General features: G+C 35.6%; 1 long non-coding RNA gene across 1 annotated transcript; it reads left to right on the forward strand.

Annotated features, from left to right (window-relative positions):
- Positions 1606–2127, forward strand: LOC110266454. The gene is made up of 2 exons (XR_002353854.1): positions 1606–1661; positions 1897–2127. It is a non-coding gene; the product is annotated as an uncharacterized LOC110266454 (long non-coding RNA).

A 23301-nucleotide genomic window follows, 5' to 3' on the forward strand; every position in this document is an offset into this window, starting at 1 on the left:
ACATAACTTATCCAAATTTCTTTCTCAATTAGTTCCAAGGTCATACCATTTTTAATGAAGGAGTTACGTAGCTTGGAAGTTAAGTAATTTTCTGCTGAAGTCTGTTTTACAATTCATTGAACACAACCTCTTTCAAGTCTCATAACTCACTTATTAAAACATGGAGAACCCTGAAATTTAAATCATATATACTAAACATACTCAACTTTCACCTCCAATTGGTTGCATCTCAATATTATTCCAGAATTAAAAATTATAAAGTCTCAAAGTTATTGACTTAGAAAACAAAACCTGATTTTTACTGCATAATACATCTTACTTTAAAAATTCATATCTTTAAAACCACAACTCTAACAATTCTAAATTTTTATGAAATTAAAGTACTAGGATGAGAGTTTTATTTAAAATTGGTTCTATTTCAAAATTCAAACTGGAGAATTTCTAATAGAGGAAACAAGTTGCTGCTGTGTTAAGCATTCTGCAGAAAACTAGATTTGACATTCATAATTCAAAAATTCACCATAAATCATAAACTTAATGAAAAAGCCTCAAATTCACCAGTCCAGCTTCCTATATTCCAAAGCTTAATCTAGACTTGGCATCACAAAATTAGTTATAGATTTTCAAAGTCTCCGGCTTCATTTAAAAGTAATGCAGAAAATCAAGTTTTACATTTTAACTTCGAAAAAAATCATAACTAGTTCTATAGTTAATTCAAACTTCTCAAAATTGAATCTCAAAAACAACTTTTATTATAGTTTACTCAGCCTTTACTCTCATATCATTTCGATTATCGTTGAATAACTGATTCACTTCCAAAGTCATCTTTTAATCTCAAAAATCAGATTTTCAACAACTAGTTCAACATTTTAAGATTCAGTCTTCCAATTATTCCTTAAGCCCAACTTCAATTAATCACTAACTAAGTCCATTACAGTAAACCAACTCAACAACAACAATTTCAATTTGACCCATCAAAATACCGAAATCACAATAATCTCTCATCAAACAATTTATAATTCAATTTCACAAAATCAACGAATTCAACCAAAGTTCCAATAAAAAATCTCAATCATTCCAATCATAATTTCAGCCACACAACTCAACTAATTCAGTATAATCATATAGAGTCAGAACTTTTCAATAATTCCATCAATATCAGAGAAAACAATATCAATTACAGCTTCAAACACTCACAACAAAGTCCAAAGACATTCACAGCCATAACCTGAATTCAATAATCCAATTGAAACACTAAAACATCATCAAATTTAATCCAAATTTCACAACCTCAAACCGAGCTTATTTCTATCTATTAGTCTCTCGTAACAACAAAACCAATTACATTCACAGCAGCAATCCAAACTCAATTCATCAATTATCCATTCAACAGCAGTTCAACAATTAACTCGGCATATTTCAATTTAATAAGTTACACTAAATTAATCATTATTCACAACAGCATCTAAGTTCAATCACGGCTCAGAATAATCACAACGACTAACTAATTTCAAATGCATTTCAAGTCATTCATGTTACTTAAGAAATTCTTAACCATTGTTAACCATTTGCACTTATCCAATAACTTTGTAGGCATTCTAAGCCACCAGCAGCAGCGGCAATTTTAGCATCTTCGATCGATGAAAGCAGCACTCTGTCAGGTTCTAACATTCATTCTGTCCCCTTGGCAGCAAACACAGTGTTCTTGGGCAGCTTCAGTAACAATTTCCAGCACTCATTTTGTTTCCTGGGTAGCAACCATGGTGGTTTTGAGCAGCTCCAGTGATGGTGGAAGGCTTCAGCATCAGCCAAACAGCAGCAGTAACAATTCAGAGTAGAGCCGGAGCAAGGCCAGAGCAACATCAACTCCAACAGTGGCAGTGGCTCTTATGTCAGATTCCAAAACCCAGAAGCAGAGGCAGAACAGCATCTTCTTCCCTTGATTCTCACGGCTCTTCTCTTCTCTGTACACATGGTAGCAGTGGCTCTCTCTAGTGGCTGCTCGGACGGTGGACTCCACCCACGGCGACGACGACACTCTCTTCCACAAACCTTGGCAGCAGCGGTGATGGAAGGGCAGCGTTGCTTCCTCTTCTCCCTCGCAAACTCCTCTCTCTCCCTCTCCTCTATTCGCAGTTCACGGTGGTGGCAGAAGCTTCATCAACGGCGACGCAGTAGCACGATGACAGATCGGCGGAGCGACACGGAGGCTCCTGGTTCACATTCGTCTCTGTAGCCTCTACAGTGCGGCGATGAGGGCGACGGCGGCGGCGCAAAAATGGCTGCAACGCGTGGCTTGATGGCTGGGCACGGTGGCGGCAGCAGCTCCTCCATCTTCCGTTTCTCTCTCGTTTTGTATGTGTGTGTATATTAAGGAATGAAGCTGAAGGTGAATGAAGGGGGAAACGACGCTGGGGTGTGGGGTTAGTGAGTTAGGTTTCTCAATTTAGGAAATTAGGGTTTCTTGGTTTGAATTGGGAATTAGGGTTAGAAATTAGGGATTTTATAAAAGAATATGGATAGATATGAATATATATTTTGATAAAATTGGAGGGTAGAGTAATTTTAAAACCAAATATACTCTCTTAAAAATATTTAAGAACATTGTTTACCAACATATTGCTAAGTTGAATTAAATATTTCTAATTATAAAATAAACATATTAATCACATTTTTATAAAATATAGTTTAAACTCAAAATATTAATCGTTCATTATTTTTTTCTATCCCCGGAACTTTAATTTCAAATTATAAAATTACTAATTATGATAAAAATTGTGCATAAATATTAACTGACTTAAACATAAAGTATTTATTAAAATTAATCTAATAATTTCTAGTAAATTAATTCCTAAGAGTTCAAATTAATAACATAATTCATTCATAATAGAATTTATTTAAATTAAATTATACAATTCTTTCTTATTTTTTAATTACCAAAATTATAATTTCAATTATACCAAATATCTAATAAAGATTATATAAAAAATTCTAATTAATTTAAACTCCAATTATCATGAAACTCCATTTAATTACCTTTAGTAAAATAATTTTCTTAAAATAAAATTATCAATAAATAAAATAAATCACAAATAACTAATTATTTGATTTTCAAAAACTAGGGTTGTTACATGACAGACATAGATGACCTTAGGATGGAGTGGAGGCGAGAGCTGGCGTGGGGATAGAGCAAAACATGGTGCCGTACAAAGATCAGATGTGCACTGGTGCAGCGACACTGCTGGTGGCAGCAGTGCTAATGGAGGGGCACAGACATCACTGCCTAGGCTGCCGCCTCAGTAGCAAGACCAGTGGGACGACGAAGATGAAGACGACTTTCAGTGATTAGGTTTTTTTTATACACTGTTTGATTTTATCACATCCTCTGTTATTTGACTCTTCATTTTATTTGTACACTTAATATTTTAACATATTTGGCTTCACCACTAATTTCATAAAAAAATATTTTAAAAAAATTGAACTTACCGTTGGATTCTCCAGGAAAATATCTGACGAAAAAAATGTGGGAACAAAACAGTTTGGTGCCAAAAGTTACCGTAAAAAAAATCCACCAGCAACTAACACCAGAGATTCATAGTTTGATAAACTAAATCTACCACTAAATCCACCACAAATTACCGGCGGACAATAAAATCCGACGGTTCACATTTACTGGCGAGGTTTATACAGTTGGATTGGAACTGATACAAAATCCGACGGCGAATTTATTACCACGGATTAATTTCATTTTTCCGTCGGTAAATCCGAGGTACTCAGTGTTTTTCTTGTAATGCGATGGCATCACAGCATAGTCCGCCGCCTCAGCAAGACCAAAAAGGGGATGATGATGACGACGACTCTCAGGATCTTTAGTTATTAAACTTTTGTTATAGGTTCTTTCATTGTATATTCTACTTTTTTTACTGTAATTTTTTTTCGTACACACTTGATATTAATTTACTATATTTGGTTTCTATTGTCTAGAATTTAACTACTAATTGTGAAAAAACAAATTTAAATAAAAAAAGAAGTTGACCACCTATTGTGTAAAAAAAAATTGGACTTACTGGGAGAAAAATTCAACGATAATTGGGTGAGAAAGAAAATAGTGGAGCGCCAAAATTACTAGCAGAACTTTTCCGACGGTAATTTTTGGCGGAATAAATAAAAAATCTATTACAGAATCTGATAATACCTACCTACGAGGGATATACCTTTGAATTTATTCCAATAGAAAATCTGCCGATAAATATATTACCGTCGAATGATTTTTGTTTTTTAATTGGTAAATCCAACAGCACTTAACATTTTTATTGGCGTGAAAATTTTCCGCTATTACTGGTCGTCTTCTACGATTTGGTTTGCACCGTATGTGCAAATTGCGATATCACTCAACATTACAAATAATTTCATAACTCTAATTCAAAGTCATGCTACTTGACAAACACTCCCATGTATAGGTGCTTTATCGATTTTTAGCAAATCAAAAGTGGTTCGATATCTAGTGGTCTAGGAGCAAAACCTACTCCTCTATGAGTACCAGTTTTGTAGTGCGTCAAAGGATCTTTCAATCAAACAAAAGTAAAAGGAAATCTAAAAGTTGAACAAAGTAATGTGAAAATAAATTGATAGGAATTGAAATAAGTTGTATTGAATTTAAATGAAACAGTAAAATGCCTTTGATTAGATCAAAAGACTTCTGAAGTTGAAAGAAAAGTACTGAAACATAGAATCAAAACAAGAAAGATAAACATTGATGGAAAGAAAAACTTTCAAGCAAAATAAATATTATAGAAAATGTAAATGGAAATTAAAAACATGAAGGAACCCTACAAAAAAATGACTCAAACGCAAACTCAGAAAGTTGCTGGGATATGAATGTGCTTGAATGTTTTCTAGAAGCAAGGTTCCAAACAATTCTTCATCGATCTTTCATCTATTTATTGAAGTCCTTGACCAATCAAACTCAAGAGTAACTTCCACACGTGCTAACTTTCAAGCAATCATTCGCGCTCTTTTTGTGCAACATGGGTAATCGCCAAAAATTAACTTCAAATAACCTTTATTCTTTGACTAAGTATATCGACTAGCTTCTGTTTCTTAATTTCCGAAAAACCCTTCTCGATGCAAACTCCATCCCCCGAGATAGAAATTCCTCGTACTTTTGCTATGGTATTTTTCAAAATCAAATATTTCGATCAACAAATTGCCCCCTTTGCATTAACATATTTTTCGATATCATTTAGGAATGAAACACTTAATCCTATCTCATTTGACTCCGTAACTATAATCAATAAATTTGATTTAAATAAAATTTATTAATCTTTCATTTATTCGTGCCCACTATGGCACGTTCTCCGTTGCTAACCGTTTCTCTCTCTTCGACTTCGCCTTATCAAGGAAGTTTTCAATTTCAAATTTGAAAAAATGAAATACAAAATGGTGGCATTATTTACCTCTTTTATTACTAATCCTTTCTGAACTTTCCCCTCCCTAACCAAATCAATCATTAGGAATTTCTTTGCATTCTCATCAATGGCTTCTCCTTCTGTTTCAAGAACTTTATCTGCCCAAGATAAAGGCAAACACATTGCAAACAAAACTTTTGAGCAATCTAATTTGAGTGTATTGAATTAATTCAATGATATTATCATTAAAGATCCCAAGAATTTACCTACTGACGAAATGCTTCTCATCTCCTTTACTGCCGAGGATGAGACTTGCTGCTTTATTAGCCTCTTACAAACTCTGGAGCAAACAAAAAAAATGCTCATCTTTTCCCAAGTCCTGAAGGAGAGGATTTGCTTATCAAGCAAGATCTTTTTATTACCCCCTTAATTGATTACAAAAAACCCTTCAGAAAAAACCATAAAACCACCTCCAAAAATGCTGACTTTCTCTTCTGGTATGAATGCCTCAAACCAGCAAAAGTTGACATTTGGAGAATACAGGGCATCCATGAACTTCTTTGTCTCTCTCACTTCACACACACCACTCATCATTGGATGATTGGAGCTGCACTGTATTTTTGGAATAAAACTACCAACAATTTTCACCTCTCTTGCAGGATAGTGGGACCCACACTTTTCGATGTTGCTGCCATTACTGGACTCCCGATAAACTACCCCAATGCAACATTTGACACAAAACCAACTAAATCCAATAAGATAATCAAGAAAAATTCTTATAGTGATTTTATTAACTACCATATGGGCCATGGAGATGATCATGTGACTGATGAGGAGAGTGTTGCTTTTTTATATTACTAGCTAAATGCCATTGGTGCGCCGAATTAGACTTTGCACAACTGAACCAACAAGTGCACTGGGTCGTCAAAGTAATACCTGACTGAGTCAGGGTCGATCTCACGAGGATTGTTGGCTTGAATCAAACTGTAGTTATCTTGTAGATCTTAGTCAAGCAGATAGAAAAGTTGTTTGTTTGTTTAAAGTGCATAAAAGTAAAATAAAGATAACGTTACTCAATTGAAGGTGAATGCAACGATAAGAAGATGGTTAAGGCTTCAGAGATGCTTTATTCTTCTGGAGTAATTTGGTCTCACTATCTACGCCAATTGTGAATGATTTCTTCTATGGAAGGCTGTATGTGATCAACGCCTTTCTTGATAGGTCACCGATTCTCCTGCAGTTCATTCCCCTTGATGATCCTACTCAAAACGCCACAGACAAGGTCAAATCTTCTGGATCAGAGAATGATACGCCTTTGGTTCTAGCCTTCACCACAAAGACCCTAATCTCCCCATACCTCGGCTGAACTGGTGTCTCAATAAGTCCCCAACAAAGTCGTGGATTAGCCGTCTAAGAGATGTATAATCAAGCTAGTGGTTAATTGATATCCGATGAAAGACGCTCGCTAAACCCATGTAGAATAGAGATAACCTTGTGCCGGTTCAACTCATTCATAAGGTTGAAGAACGAAGATACGTCTTAGAATAGAGAATCAAACACGAACTGAGATAGAACAGTAATACTTTTATTAATCCATAAAACTCAGCAGAGCTCCTCCCCTTAACCTAGGAAGTTTAGAGACCCATACTGATAGAAAATACAATGAAAAGTTTGAAAAAATGCCAGGAGAGATCCTAAACAAGGGTGATCTTCTCCTTTTAATACTAAACTAATGGGGCCCACTTGGTGAGTGTTTGGGCTGAGCTTGAGTGTCTCCCATGTGCTAAGACTCTCTAAGGGCATTGAACACTGGCTAGGAGCCTTTTTGTGGGCGCTGGACGCCATAATAGGGTAGATGGCTGGCATTGAACACCAGTTTTGGGCCTTTAATTCTGAAGCAAAGTATGGACTATTAAGCATTGCTTGAAAGCCCTGGATGTTAGCTTTCCAAAGCCTTTGAGAAAGCTTCATTTGAACTTCTGTAGTTCTAGGAAAGCTCTTTCGAGTGCAAGGAGGTCAGATCCTGACAGTATCTACAGTCCTTTCTCTGCCTTTGAATCAGACTTTTGCTCCAGCTCCTCAATTTCAGCCAGAAAATACCTGAAATTGCATAAAAACATACAAACTCATAGTAGAATCCAAAAATATGAATTTTGCACTAAATCCTATGAAAATATAGTAAAACTCAAATAAAACATGCTAAAATCTGTTTGAAAATGATGCCAAAAAGCGTATAAAATATCCGCCCATCACAACACCAAACTTAAATAGTTGCTTGTCCCCAAGCAACTAAAAACAAAGTAGAATAAAAAAAAGATTAAGATACAATAAATCTCAAAGTTTTTAATGAAGCTCAGTTTCAATTAGATGAGCGGGACTTAGTAGCTTTTTGCTTCTGAATAGTTTTGGCATCTCACTATCCATTGAAACTCATAAGTATTAGTCTTCTAGGAACTTAGAATCCAGATGGTAGTATTGACTCTCCTAGTTTAGTTCTTTTTTATTCTTGAACACAGCTTTTAGAGTCTTGGCCGTGTCCCTAAGCACTTTATTTTCCAGTATTACCATCGGATACATAAATGCGACAGACACTTAACTGGGTAAACCCTTTCGGATTGTGATTTAGCTTTGCTAAAATCCCTTAAGCATACTCTTTTTGCTTTGGATCACGACTTTGACTGCTCAGTCTCAGGCTTTTTACTTGACACCTTCACACCACAAGCATATAGTTAGGGACACTTTTCATTTGAAGTGCTTAGGCCAAGATTTTGTTTCTTTAGGCCCTCCTAACCATTGATGCTCAAAGCCTTGGATCCTTTTACCCTTGCCTTTTGGTTTAAAGGGTTATTGGCTTTTTGCTCTTGCCTTTTGGTTTAAAGAGCTATTGGCTTTTTCTGCTTTTTATTTCTCTCTTCTTCTTTTTTTCGCATGCTAAATTTTTTTCTTTTTATTGCATCTTGCTTTTTGCTGCTTTTTCTTGCTTCAAGAATCAAATTTTGGATTTTTCAGATTACCAATAATACTTATCCTTTTTCATCATTCTTTCAAGAGCCAACATTCTTAATTCCAACTTCAAATATGCACTGTTTATTTAGGAATTCAGAAAACAAAAGCAATGCCACCACATCAAAATAATTGATTATTCTTATTATGAAACTCGAAAATTTATGCATCTCTAATTCTTCTAAAAAAATTTACTATTTTATTCATGTTTAATGATGATAAGAGGAATATTTTATAGCTAATTGGAAAATAAAACTTAGTTATTATTAATGCTTATGCAATTCTTAAATTAAAAGACAGAAAAATAAAAACAAAAATAAAAACTTAAATACTACTAGTGATCATGGATACTTAAATATGGAAAACATGAATTAGGATAGTCACAGAGGTGGAACTCAACCACCTTAAGCATAGGAGGTGCTGGCCTCTTCATCGGAGAGCTTCTGACGCTTCAACTCTTCTATCTCACACCCTTGCTTCTCTTGTTCCTTGACCAGTTTGTAAATCATGCTAGTCTGATCTTTCTGCTCCTCTCTTAGTTGATCCAAGGTGGTTTGCAATTGCATCACAGATGCTTTCAACTGATCCCAATATTCAATTGGAGGGATCTCTTGGGGATGCTCAGGTGTCTTCCTTTTGGGATGATCCTCTGGTATCTTGGAGCTCTCCATAACCTACTTGGTGATTGGATTTTCCACTGGAATAAATGTGTCTACATGAATCATGACTTTAGCCTTTTGGCACAGGTAAAAGATAAGATTTGGATAGGCCAACCTGGCTTGAGTAGATATCTTGTTTGCAAACTTGTACATATCACAGGAGATTATTTGGTGAACTTCTACCTCATTCCCCATTATGATGCAGTGAATCATCACAGCTCTTGGAATAGTGACTTCCGAACGGTTACTAGCAGGGAGTATAGAACGCCCAACATAGTCTAGCCATCCTCTAACAATTGGCTTGAGGTCCATTCTTTTCAGCTGACTTGGCTTTCCTTTTGCATCCTCAATGCATTGAGTTCCAGACAGGCATACGTCCTCTAGGACTTGATCCAGCTTTGGATTAGCTACCACGCTTCTATTGTAGAAATCAGGGTCATCTTTTTGTAAGGGTAATTTAAAGATCTCTCTCACCCTATCAAGATGAAAATAGAGGATCTTCCCCCTGACCATAGTGCGAAAAGTATGGAATGCTTGTCCATCTTTCTTTTGCTTATCTGTCATCCACAGATTTGCATAAAATTCATGGATCATGTTTGTTCCAACATTAATCTCAGGGTTGGCTAGAATCTCCCATCTTCTCTTTCGAATTTGCTCTTGGATATCTAGGTATTCATATTCTCCTAATTCGAATCTTGCCTCAGGGATTACTGGCCTCTTAATGATTAGATTCTTTGTGTGTTTTAGAATTCACAATAAGTCTCGTTGTAATATAGTTTCTAAACCAACATCAATCCTTTCATACAAAAATTTGTTTGTCACAAGTAACAAACCCCTAAATTTATAAACCGAAGTATTGAACCTCGGGTCGTTCTCCCTAGAAATTGCAATAAAGTGTTCTTATTATTGGTTATGAGTTATGTTTGGGGTTTTTGAGATATTAGGCATGAAATGTAAATGGCAATGAAAGTAAACTAACAACTAGAAAAGCTCTTGGCAAGATATGAGAACTAGAAGTCCTATCCTAGTTATCCTCCTCAATTGTGACCACAATTATCCATTGCTACCACTTAGTTAACCTCTAACCATGGAAGAAAGTCAAGTGGATGAATCAACTTGATTCCACAAGTCCTAGCCAACTCCCAAGGGAAAGACTAGCTTTAGTGGTATCCAAATCAATTAGCAACTTCTAATTATCAATCTACAAAAGGAATTAGATAACTCAAGCGTCACTAATTACCCTACCAAAGCCAAGAGGAGCAAAATCTACACTAAAATCCAACCAAGCATTTCATCAAACACTTGGAAGGCAAAAAAGGAAAGCAAAGTAAATTGATAACAACAATAAAATCTAACAACAATTATTATAAGAAATAAATAACAACAATCAAAAGGAACACAATTATTATGAATTACCTCTAATTGAATTGAAAGAGAAGAGAAGGAACAAAAGTAGATCTACAATAAAGCATGGAAGCAAAATAGAAGAGATTACAACAAAAAAATAGAGAAGATGAATGTAACAACAAGAATTGAGAATCAAAAGTAGAAGAAGGCATGAATTGAAACCTAGATCTAAGAACTAAACCTAATCTTAATTCTAATCCTACAGAAAAATGAGAGCTTCTCTCTCTAAAACTAACTTTCCCTCCAAATATTAAACTAAACTAAACTAATGTGTGGAAGTATGTTGATTCCCCTTCAATTCTTGGCTTAAATAGCATCAGAAATGAGTTGGATTGGGCCCACAAGGCTTTAGAATTCGCTGGCCACGTATTGCTTTAAGTAGATCATATGGCAGCAACAACGCGTGCGTGTACAGTGCATGTACGCATCACCATACGTATAGAAACTATAGCAAATCTTATATCGTTTCGAAGCCCCAGATGTTAACTTTTCAACGCAACTAGAACTGCATCATTTGGACCTCTGTATCTCATGTTATGGTCGTTTAAGTGCAAAGAGGTCGGCTTGACAGCTTTTACGATTCCTTCATTTCTTCATGAGTTCTCCATTTTTACATGCTTTTCCTTCATTCCCTTAATCCAATCTTTGCCTCCTAAATCTGAAATCACTTAATAAACATATATATCAAGGCATCGAATGGAATCAAAGATAAATCAAGATTAAACAATTAAGGACCTAAAAAGCATGTTTTCAGTCTTAAGCACAATTAAAGGAGAATTTACAAAACCATGCTATATTATTGGATAAATGGGAGAAAGGTTGACAAAACCCTCTAAATTTAACACAAGATAAACCCTACAAATGGGGTTTATCAACCTCCCCACACTTAAACCAAGCATGTCCTCATGCTTAAACCAAGAGAAAGCAAAGGATATCAACATTTATTCAATAAGATCTAACTAAATTTAACCTAAACTATATGCATCTATCTATATGAATGAAACTAAATGCAAAATGATTCTACCTACTTGGTTAAAAATAAATCAATCTCCAAGACATACATGCACAAGTAGGGCTAAGGTTCCATGACGACTCATGAATCCTACAAATTTAAATATCAAAATGACGTTCTAGTAGACTTGCAAGAAGAATGCTCATAAAAGCCGGGAATCAAGGAATTGAGCATCGAACCCTCACTGGAAGTGTTTGCACTCTAGTCGCTCAAGTGTGTAGGGTCGATTTTCTCAATTCTCCCCTAATCATGCTTTCTAAGATTTATTTTTCTTCTAACAATCAACATATATTTCATGCATGCATACAAGTATCATGAGGTCTTTTCTTTAGGTTGTAATGGGGCTAGGGTTAAGGTAAGGATGCATATTTGGTCAAATGAGCTTGAAATTTGAATCTTTGATAAGCTTAAACTTCCCACCTAGCCTATGACATTCTATACAATTCTAAACAATCCTAACTACCCATTCTTCACTTTTTTTTCACATACTCATGCATTTCCTTTTCATTTCACAACACTTATGCATTGACCCTTATTGAGCTTTGCCTTGGGTCATTTTGTCTCCTTTTTATTTCTTTCTTTTTCTATTTTTTTCTTTTTATTAATTAATTTTTTTTCTTTTTCTTTTCTTTCTTTTTGTTTCTATTCCTTTTTCTTTTGTTTTTCTCATTTTTTCTTTCTTTCAAACTATATACAAGAACATCAATGCATAAGGTTTTACATTTGATTAATACATGAACATGTACCTAATTTTCAAATATAGATACAAACACTTTTTTATCCCAACCAATGTTCCCAATCTCCCCAAACTTGAATGTAAAACACTCTCACTAGCCTAAGCTAATCAAAGATCCAAACAAGGAACTTTATTATTTTCTGCTTTAGGCTTGTAATGTGCTAAAATAAAGAACAATTGGGTTAAGCATAGGCTCAAAATTGGTTAACAATGGAAGATAAAAGGTAAGGCTATTTGGGTAAGTGAGCTTAAATGAAAGGATGGCCTCAATCATATAAATGGATGAATACAAGGAATAATGGACATATAGAATCAAACAAATCAAAGATCACAATCATAGAAAGAGAACAATGCACACAAGAAGGGAAAATAAGTGGTTATAAGATGTAACCACACCATTAGGCTCAAATATCACAAGCTTGTGTTCTTAGCTCAAAACCATGTTCCAAAATAAATTCTTTCAAGCAAGTTCAACAAAAATTTTTAAATTGCTAGGTTGCCCTAAAAACAATTTCTTGGAAAAGAAATCATCACCCTAACCAAGTAGTCCTAATAGGAAAGAAGTGGTAAAAATATGTACAAATTCTAACTAACATGCAACCTATCATGCAATGCAATAACTAATCTAACAAAGAAAACTAAGAATTAGTGTTGAACAAAAAAATTATTACCCACGGAGATCGGTCGGATGACCTCCCCACACTTAAAGATTGCACCGTCCTCGATGCATGCAAAGAAGAGCAATGTGGATGTGTTGCTACAATTGATGAGTTCTTCAAAAGATTGGGCGGATGACTTGTTTATTGCCCCATTTAAAAGCTTTTCCTTTTTCTCCTTCTTGGTGGCCAATCCTAAAAAGAGCGAAAAAGAAAAAACATTAAGCCTATGACAAAGATATCAAAGCAAAAAGAATATAGGCGGGGGCTAATGCCAAATAAGGGTATGGTTCTCTACTACATGGTAGCTACAACATGTGAGTGAGAAAATAATATAGGCAAAGGGCATATGAACTAACAGTTGATGCAAGAGTAAAATCAAAGTATGAAGAACATATTGAGCATCAAGTTCAAATAAGAAAGAGTGGGTCATGAAAAATAATATTAGGTCATATCAATGCACAAAGACACAAGAGTCATACAAGATTAAGCATTGATTTAAAAGTTTCATCACCCAACAATATCAAACAAGTCAAGAGGCACCAAAATAATGCAAGAAATTCTCAACGATTGAATAGGAAAATTCAACACCATTACTAAAATGAGAAACTTAAAAAAAAAAAATTACAACAAGCTAAAAGATCAAAATTAAAATGCAATGAATGAAAGTAAGCAAATGCAATAAAAGAAAATGGAAGAAAAAAAATTTTTTTTAGTATTTTATTTATTTATTTATTTATTTATTTATTTATTTATTTATTTTTATTTTTTTATTATTGTTTTTTTTTATTTTTTTTCAAGAGAGGAAGAAGAAAGGTAGAAAGAAAGAAGAAGAAAAAAAGAAAGAAGAAGAAAGGAGAAAGGAGAAAAACAGGGTGCAAATTCAAGCGTACACGAGCATAGCGTGCGCGTCGATGATTTTTTTTTCGAGAGTGATGCGTACGCATCATGTACGCGTACGCGTCAGTGGTTTTGTGCCAAAGGCACAATGCGTGCGCAGCATCCCCACAACTCTCGGGTTTTTGGCTTGGGGTGGAATTCCTAAATCCACGCGTACGTGTACATGGAGCATGCGAGCGGATTGGCGAAAATGCTTGATACACGCGTACATGCGCAGTGCGCTTACGCGTGGATGGTTTTATTTTTTTTCAAAATTTTTCTATGTTTTTGTGCAAATCCAAGCATTTCAAACCTCCAAACAACCACCAAAATACCATAAAACTTTATTTAACATACTAAACTACCAATTAGACTCAACAAACTCAACAAAACATGAAATTAAGATAATTCTATTAGTATGTACAAAAGAGAAAAAAAATGAAAAGAATTTACCATGGTGGGGTGTCTCCCACCTAGCACTTTTATTTATTGTCCTTATGTTGGACTTATGGGGAGCTTCTTATAAATGAGGCTTGTGCTTGAAGCTATCTTTGAACATCCACCAATGCTTGAATCTCCAATAAGCTCCATTCTTCAAAGTTAGTATCTTCAAGCTTGGATGGAGTTCTTCACAAACCATGGGCTCCCAAATTTGATTTTCCTTGTGCGATCCGGGATCCTACACTTTGTTTTGACACCTGTCCTTGAGTTGGTCATCATTATTCCATCTGGGTGGCATGGCCTTAGAATTCTCAAAGAAGCTTCCAAACAACTTCCTAAACCTATGCAATTTAGTTTCACACCAACCATTGCTCTTGAATTTTGATTTTGCAACCATCATGAGTTTAGAATGACGTTTCCAACCACTACACAACTCTTTCCTACTCTTAACTCCACAAAGAGCTCTAAGTTGACCATCATTTTCAATCAAACCATATTCAAGTGAGAAAGTAAAGCTTAGGGATAAGAATTTTATCCACTTGAATGTTGTGTTGGATGGTGACTTGGGGAGGGAGACCTCCCCATACTTAGACAATGCGAGGTTTACTTCTTTAGGCTCTTCTTTAGTTGTTTCCACCTCTTCGCAAGCTTCTTCAATTTCAACCTTTTCTCCTTTATCACTTGGCTTGGTGTTGTCTGCAAGAACTTCAATTTCTTGCCCAATGGGAGGTGATTCAATTTTGGATAGGAATTCATTGATGAATGATTCTGTCTCTTGATCAACCTCTTCATATTCTTCAATTTCGATATACACCATGTCCACTTTTTTCTCTTAGTAGCTTTCTTCCGATTCACTCTCTTTCTCATTGCTCACCAAGGGTAGGGGAGGTTGTGCACATTCTTCTATAATTTCAACTTCATGTCCAATGGGAAAGGATTCAATTGTAGATAGAAATTCCTCCATGATTGAATCCATATCTTGATAAACCTCCTTCAAGTCTCCAACTATGCTATGCCTTGGAGGTTGTGCACCTTCCTCAACATTAATATCAAGCTTCTTGGAAGAGTGCTCCATGATGCTACATTCCCATAGACTTTCAACATCTCCTAAATCTTCAACCACTTCTTCCTTTTCTTCAACAATCATAGGCTCCTCCAATTGTTCTAACACAAAGTGGCATCCTTCATTATCCACCGAAGTTTCCAATCTCTCCTTCATGCTATGCTCTTCAATTGATTCTTCACATGTGGCTATGGAAGCACCTTGAGTGGTCAAGCATTAGTAGGCTAAGGTATGCACTACCTTGGTCAAGTTAGTCACAAACTCTAAGGTGTTCCTTTGCATATCCGCTTGTCCTTGAAGTAGCAAGGTAAGAAAATCATCTATTGGGGCTTGGGGTGGATAGGGGGGTTCATTATTTTGGAGAAAGGGTTCATAGTAGAAAGGTGGTTCTTCTTTGTAAGGGTATGGAGATGGTGTTTTTTGAGGTGGTTCTTGGTGGTAATCATGATAAGATTGTGGTAGTTCCAAAGGTTCTTGCTCATAATGGTCATAAGAATATGGTATGGGTGATTGGTCATATGATGGATATGGATCATAGGAAGGTGTTTGGTAATGAGAGGCTTGTGAGAATGGTTGAGGTTCATGTTGAGGATAAGAGTCATAGGCATATGATGGTGGTAATTGATTATCACAAAAAGATTCACCATAGCCATTGAATTCACATGCATTAGGATGGTGATTATACCTATAAGTATCCGGAGGTTGTTGCCAATAGGAGTGATCAATTTCTTGAGGCTCCTCCCATCTTTCTTGGTTCCATCCATAACGAGTGTCATCATTGAAGTTCACATTTCCTACAACACAATTAGAACCAAACTCATAGCCAAGGTGAGAATTTGTAGTGGAAAATCAAAATGAAACTAACAAAATCTAGTAAACAAGCAAAAGACAAACATATTTACAATATTCACATATATACAATAACCAATAACATAACACCATTGTAACTCCCCAGCAACGGCGCCATTTTTTGATGATTAGATTCTTTGTGTGGTTTAGAATTCACAAAAAGTCTCGTTGTAATATATTTTCTAAACTAACATCAATCCTTTCATACAAAAATTTGTTTGTCACAAGTAACAAACCCCTAAATTTATAAACCGAAGTAATGAACCTCGGGTCATTCTCCCTAGGAATTGCAATCAAGTGTTCTTGTTATTGGTTATGAGTTATGTTTGGGATTTTTGAGATATTAGGCATGAAATGTAAATGGCAATGAAAATAAACTAACAACTAGAAAAGCTCTTGGCAAGATATGGAACTAGAAGTCCTATCCTAGTTATCCTCCTCAATTGTGACCACAATTATCCATTGCTACCACTTAGTTAACTTCTAACCATGGAGGAAAGTCAAGTGGATGAATCAACTTGATTCCACAAGTCCTAGCCAACTCCCAAGGGAAAGACTAGCTTTAGTGGTATCCAAATCAATTAGCAACTTCTAATTATCAATCTACAAAGAAATTAGATAACTCAAGCGTCAATAATTACTCTACCAAAGCCAAGAGGAGCAAAATCTACACTAAAATTCAACCAAGCATTTCATCAAACACTTGGAAGGCAAAAAAGGAAAGCAAAGTAAATTGATAACAACAATAAAATCTAACAACAATTATTGTAAGAAATCAATAACAACAATCAAAAGGAATACAATTATTATGAATTACCTCTAATTGAATTGAAAGAGAAGAGAAGGAACAAAAGAGTAGAGAAGATGAATGTAACAATAAGAATTGAGAATCAAAAGTAAAAGATATGATTCATATTTTAATAAAAGATAGAAAAAGATAGGTTTTAAAATCAACAAGATATGAAAAAGATAAAAAGATAGGATAGACTAAATGAAAAAGATTTTAAATATTTGAAAAAGAAGTTGCAAAGAATATGAAATTTGAAAAAGGTTTGAGAAAGAATTTGAAAAAGATTTGAAAGATTATTTTAAAATTTGAAAAGATATGTAAAGAAATTAAATTTGAAAGATGATGACTTGAAAAAGATTTAAATTGAAAGTCATGGAATTTCAAAATCAAAATTTAAAAAGTTAGGTTGAATGAAAAAAAGAAGATGAGATGAAGAAAAGATAAGATTTTTGAAAAGTTACCTTCCTTGCCTACTTTCTGGCATTAAATGCCCAGAAGGCTTGATTTTGGCATTTAATGCTGGTTGTTCCTCCTTGCTAGGCATTGAATGCTGATGAGCAAATATTTTATATGTTTTTTGGATTCTACTATGATTTTTTGTGTTTTTTGAGCAATTTCAGATATTTTCTGGCGGAAATTAAGGAGCTGGAGCAAAAGTCTGATTCAGAGACAGAGAAAGCATTGTAGATGCGGTCCGGATCTGACCTGCCTGCATTTGGAAGAGCTTTTCTGGAGCTACAGAAATCCAAATGGAGTGCCCTCAACGGCTAGCTGACTTCTAGAGCTTTCCAAAAATATATAATAGTCTACACTTTGCTTTGGATTAGAAGGTCCAAAACTGGCGTTCAACGCCAGCTTCCTGCCCCCTTCTAGGCGTCCAGCGCCCAAAGAGCAGAGCCCATCGTCCAAACGCCCAGAGAGGACCCCCTAGCTGGCGTTCCATGCCCAAGGAGCCTCATAACACGTGGGTCTCATCAAAGCTCAGCCTAAATACTCACCAAGTGGGCCCCAGAAGTGGATTTTAGCACTAAATAGATTGTTTTACCCTTACTAGTCATCTGTATAGTATTTAAAGTGAATTTTACTTGATTTTCAGATATCATACACCATACACATTTTACAATTGTTTTCACGTCGGTATGAGTTTCAAAACCTCCTAGGTTGAGGAGAGGAGCCCTGCTGAGTCCTATGAATTAATAAAAGTATTACTGTTTCTCTTCTCAATCCGTGTTTGATTAATTTTAAGATGTGTATTCGTTCTTCATCACTATGAATGCGTTGAACTAACATAAGGTTATCACATTCTACATGGGTTCAGTGTGTGTCTTTCATCAGACAATGATGAACCACCAGCTTGAATACACGTCTCTCAGACAACTAATCCACGACTTTGTTGGGGACTTCTTGAGACACCAGTTCAGCCGATTTACTGGGAGATTAGGGTCTCTGTGGTAAAGGCTAGAACCTAACGCGCTTCACCCTCAAATAGAGATAGATCTGCACTAAACCTGGGGTTCAGATCTGGAGGAGTATTGACAGTTGCTCAAACCAGTGCCAATCACATACAGCCTACCATTGAAGAAATCACTCACAAGCAAGGAGAGCAGTAGTATTAGAGTTAATTCAGAAAGACAAAGCAACTCAAACTCTCAACTCTATTTCTATTATTCCCTAGATCAGGTACTTTATTTCTTAATCATTTTTAATTGAGTTTTGAGTCCTCTATTTTTATTTTCTTCTTCTTATTTTTTCGAAAAATTAAAAACCTTTTCAAAATTTTTTTTTCTTTTCTTTGTTCAATTTATGTTCTTGTTGAGTCTTTGATTTTTGCAAGAGTATAACTTTGATTAATGTCCTTTATTTTTATTTTCTTCTTCTTCAAATTTTCGGAAATATTAAAATCTTTTCAAAAATAATTTTTATTTTATTTGATTAATTTTTGTTCTTAGTTTGAGTTTTATGTTCTTGTTCTTGTTGAATTTTTCGTGTTCTTGGAGTCTTTCTAAAAATTTTCAAAAATATTTTCTTTGGTTAAATCTTGTTTCATATCTTGAAGTTTGGTGTTTTCTTGTATTTTTCTTTTTGTTTTTCGAAAATTTCTTGTTAGTTTTCTAAAAATTTTAAGTTTGGTGTTCTTTTTATGTTATAGTGTTCTTTGAGTCTTTGAATTTTGTTCTTTGTGTTCTTGTGAGTCTTCAAAAGTGTTCTTGAGTCTCTTTTGTGTTTTGATCTTAAAATTTTTAAGTTTGGTGTCCCTTTGTGCTTCTCTCCAAAAATTTTCGAAATTAAAGGGTGCTACATCTAAAAATTTTAAGTCTTGTGTTATCTTATCTTATCTTACCTTATCTTAATTTTAAAATTCAAAAAAATCAAATCTTTTCAAAATCAAAAATCATATCTTTTTTAAAATCTTACCTTATCTTATTTCAAATTTAAAATTTCAACTTACAAAATTTCAAAAATTAAAATTTCAAATGTCAAAATTCAATTTCAAAATCCAAAATTTAAAATTCAAATTTCAAATTTAAAAAATTAAACCTTTTCAAAATTCAAATCTTTTTCAAATCTTCATCTTATCTTGTTTTAAATTCAAAATTCAAAATTTAAAATTAAAAAAATTTAAATTTCAAATTTCAAAATTCAAATCTTTTTAATTTTAAAACTTATCTTTTCTTAACTTTCTTATCTTTTCTATCTTATCTTTCCTTTTTAAATTTTAAAATTAAATCTTTTTCAAAATTTTTTAATTTCTTATTAAATTTTAATTTCAAATATTTTCTTATTTTATCTTCTAACTTATTTTTGTAATTCAAATCTTTTCTTAATTAATCACTTCAGTCTCTCTCTTCTTTTTCAAAACTTCCTAACTAACTTCTTCTCTCTTCTAAATTTTGAAAATTCTCTTCTTCTTCTATCTTTATATTTTTGAAATTTAGTAATTAAATATTAATTTCTTTCTTTTCTATTTTCAGTTTAAATAAAAAAAATTTAATTATTAGTTATCTTTTCTACTTTTATCTCTTCTTCTACTCCTTCTATCTTCTTCCTTCTTCATCTTCTACCTTTCTTAATCATGAACCCAAGTGGGAATGAAGAGCTCAGGAGAACTTTGGGATCTTATACAAGTCCCAATGCTAACTTCTATGGAAGAAGTATCAGCATACCTCAAATCAAAGCTAGTAACTTTGACTTAAACCCTCAATTTATTATTCTGGTGCAGTAGAACTGCCAGTATTCTGGGCTTCCTCAGGAAGAACCTACAGAATTTCTTACAGATTTCTTAAGGATTGCTGACACAGTAAACAGTGAGGGAGTAGACCAAGAGGTCTACATGTTATTGCTCTTTCCTTTTGCTTTTTAAAGGATCAAGCAAAAAGGTGGTTGGATAACCAGCCTAAAGCTAGTTTAAAAACTTTGAAATAGTTAATGGATAAGTTTTTAAAACAATACTTCCCCTCCAAGAAAGGTGACCCAGTTGAGACTGGACATCCAAGGTTTTAAACAAGGAGATGGTGAATCTCTTTATGATGCTTGGGAGAGGTATAAGAGGATGCTAAGAAAATGTCCCACTGAAATGTTTCCAGAATGGGTAGAGTTAGACATCTTCTACTCTGGGCTTTTAAACATGGCTAGAATGTCCTTGGACCACTCTGCTGGTGGTTCCACAAACATGAGAAAGACCATTCAAGAAGCCCAAGAGCTTATTGAGACAAGTGCCATTAATCAGCATCTGTACTCATCTCCTGAGGCCTCTATAAAAGGAGAAGTTAAGGTAGTAGGTACTGAACATAACCCTCCAGAGTAGGATGGCCCATTAACTCAGCAACTGCAAGCCCTTGCCCAGCAAATGCTGGAAGTGCAAGAGGCTCAGCGAGAAACTCAGGCTTCTAACAGAAATGTAAAGGCCCAGTTGAGTCAGACAAGGCAGCAGTTATCTAAGCAGATAACAGATGAATGGCAGGTCATTCGACTGAGGAGTGGGAAACCTTAAGCTCCCAACCTCAACCTAATAATAACGAAAAGCCCATTGAGGATAACCAGAACTCTGCACAAGATGGTTCTGGGTGTTCAAACGCCGAGAGAAGCACAACTCCTGGCATTGAACGCCAGGAAATGGCAGAGACTGGGCGTTCAAATGCCCAGAGAGGTATCCATCTTGGTGTTGAATGACAAGAAAGGGCAGAGAGTAGGCGTTTGAACGCCCAAGGGGGCAGTAGCATGGGCATTGAACGCCCATGCAAAGGAGGTCAGCCACAGACTAATAACAACCCTCCTAAGCAAGCTAGTAACCCCCCTTCCAACTCACATGGCATTCGGCCTTCATCAACCAGGGTTGATGAATACAAGGCTAAGATGCCATTTTATCAGAAACTCTGTCAAGAGGAAAGGGATAAACAGTTTGCCCACTTTGTGGAGTATCTCAGAACATTAGAGATAAAGATCCCTTTTGTAGAAGCTCTTGAACAGATATCTTCTTATGCTAAGTTCATAAAGAACATCTTAAGTCATAAGAAGTATTGGAGAAAGACACAAATAGTCCTCCTCACTAAGGAATACAGTGCAGTCATTCAAAATAGCTTGCCAGAGAAGCTTAAGGATCCTGGAAGCTTTATGATACCATGCATTCTAGGTGATGCTTGTACAACAAGGATAGCTCTATGTGACCATGGGGAAAGCATCAACCTAATACCTGCGTCTTTAATAAAGAAGCTTAGTTTGACTGATGAAGTCAAACCAACCCGCATGTGTCTTCAACTTGCTGATGGTTCTATTAAAATCCCATCGGGAGTAGTTGAAGACATGATTGTCAGGGTTGGACCTTTTGCCTTTCCCACTGACTTTGTGGTAATGGACATAGAGGTGCAGAAGAATGCATCCCTTATCCTAGGAAGACTGTTCCTAGTTACAGGACGGACCCTCATTGATGTTGAAAATGGGGAAGTAACCCTAAGAGTCAATGAGGAAAAGTTTGTCCTAAATGCTGTCAAAGCTATGCAGCACCCAGACATTCCTGAGGAATGTATGGGCATTGACCTCATTGATTCCCTAGTGGAAGAGGTCAACATGGCCAAAAGCCTCAAGGAAGGGCTAGATGACATTCTTGATGATACTCAGCCTGATTCAAAGAAACCTCTGGAAACCTCTGAGGAAAAGGAGAAGCCTCCTAAGCTTGAGCTTAAGCCATTACCCTCCTCCCTGAAATATGCATTTATGGGAAAATGAGATACCTATCCTGTGATCATAAGCTCTACACTAAAGCCACAAGAAGAAGAAGCACTAATCCAAGTGCTTAAAACACATAGGACCGCCCTTGGGTGGACTATAAGTGACTTTAAGGGCATTAGCTCGGCCCGATGCATGCATAAAATCCTGTTGGATGATAATGCCAAACCAGTGGTACAACCACAGAGGCGTTTGAATCCAACTATAAAGGAAGTAGTGCAGAAGAAAGTCACTAAACTCTGGGAGGCTGGGATCATTTATCCCATTTCTGATAGCCCCTGGGTGAGCCCTGTCCATGTTGTCCCCAAGCAGGAAGGGATGACAGTGGTTCATAATGAAAAGAATGCCATTTGGCCTATGCAATGCTCCTGCCACCATTCAGAGATGCATGTTATCCATCTGCTCTGATATGGTGGAGAAATTCTGTGAAGTATTCATGGATGACTTCTCTATTTATGGAGACTCATTTGACTCCTGTCTTGATCATTTGACCCTGGTCCTAAAGAGATGCTAAGAAACAAACCTAGTTCTAAACTGGGAGAAATGCCATTTCATAGTAACCGAATGCGTTGTTCTTGGGCATCGGATATCAAATAAGGGGATAGAGGTAGATCAAGCTAAGGTGGAAGTGATAGAGGCATTTCTTAGGGCAAACAGGATTTTACAGGCGGTTTATAAAGGATTTTTCTAAAATTGCCAAACCCCTGTGTAATCTCTTGGCCACTGATGTTCCATTCGTCTTTGACCAAGAGTGCATGAATGCATTTGAAACTCTGAAGGCTAAGCTTGTCACTGCTCCTATCATCTCTGCACCCAATTAGGACTTGCCATTTGAGCTAATGTGTGATGGAAGTGATCATGCAATTGGTGCAGTGCTAGGTCAGATACATGACAAGCTTCTACATGTCATTTACTATGCTAGTCGCGTATTAAATGATGCACAGAAAAACTACACTACTACAGAAAAGGAGCTACCTGCAGTGGTTTATGCCATTGACTAGTTCAGATCCTACCTAGTAGGATCTAAGGTCATTATTTATACTGACCATGCTACTGTAAAGTATCTACTTGCTAAGCAAGAGTCTAAACCCAGACTTATATGATGGGTATTACTCCTACAAGAGTTTGATATAGAAATTAGAGACAGAAAAGGTACAAAAAATCAGGTGGCTGAT

Source organism: Arachis ipaensis, chromosome B09, assembly GCF_000816755.2.
Source record: "Arachis ipaensis cultivar K30076 chromosome B09, Araip1.1, whole genome shotgun sequence".
Taxonomy (NCBI): Eukaryota; Viridiplantae; Streptophyta; class Magnoliopsida; order Fabales; family Fabaceae; genus Arachis; species Arachis ipaensis.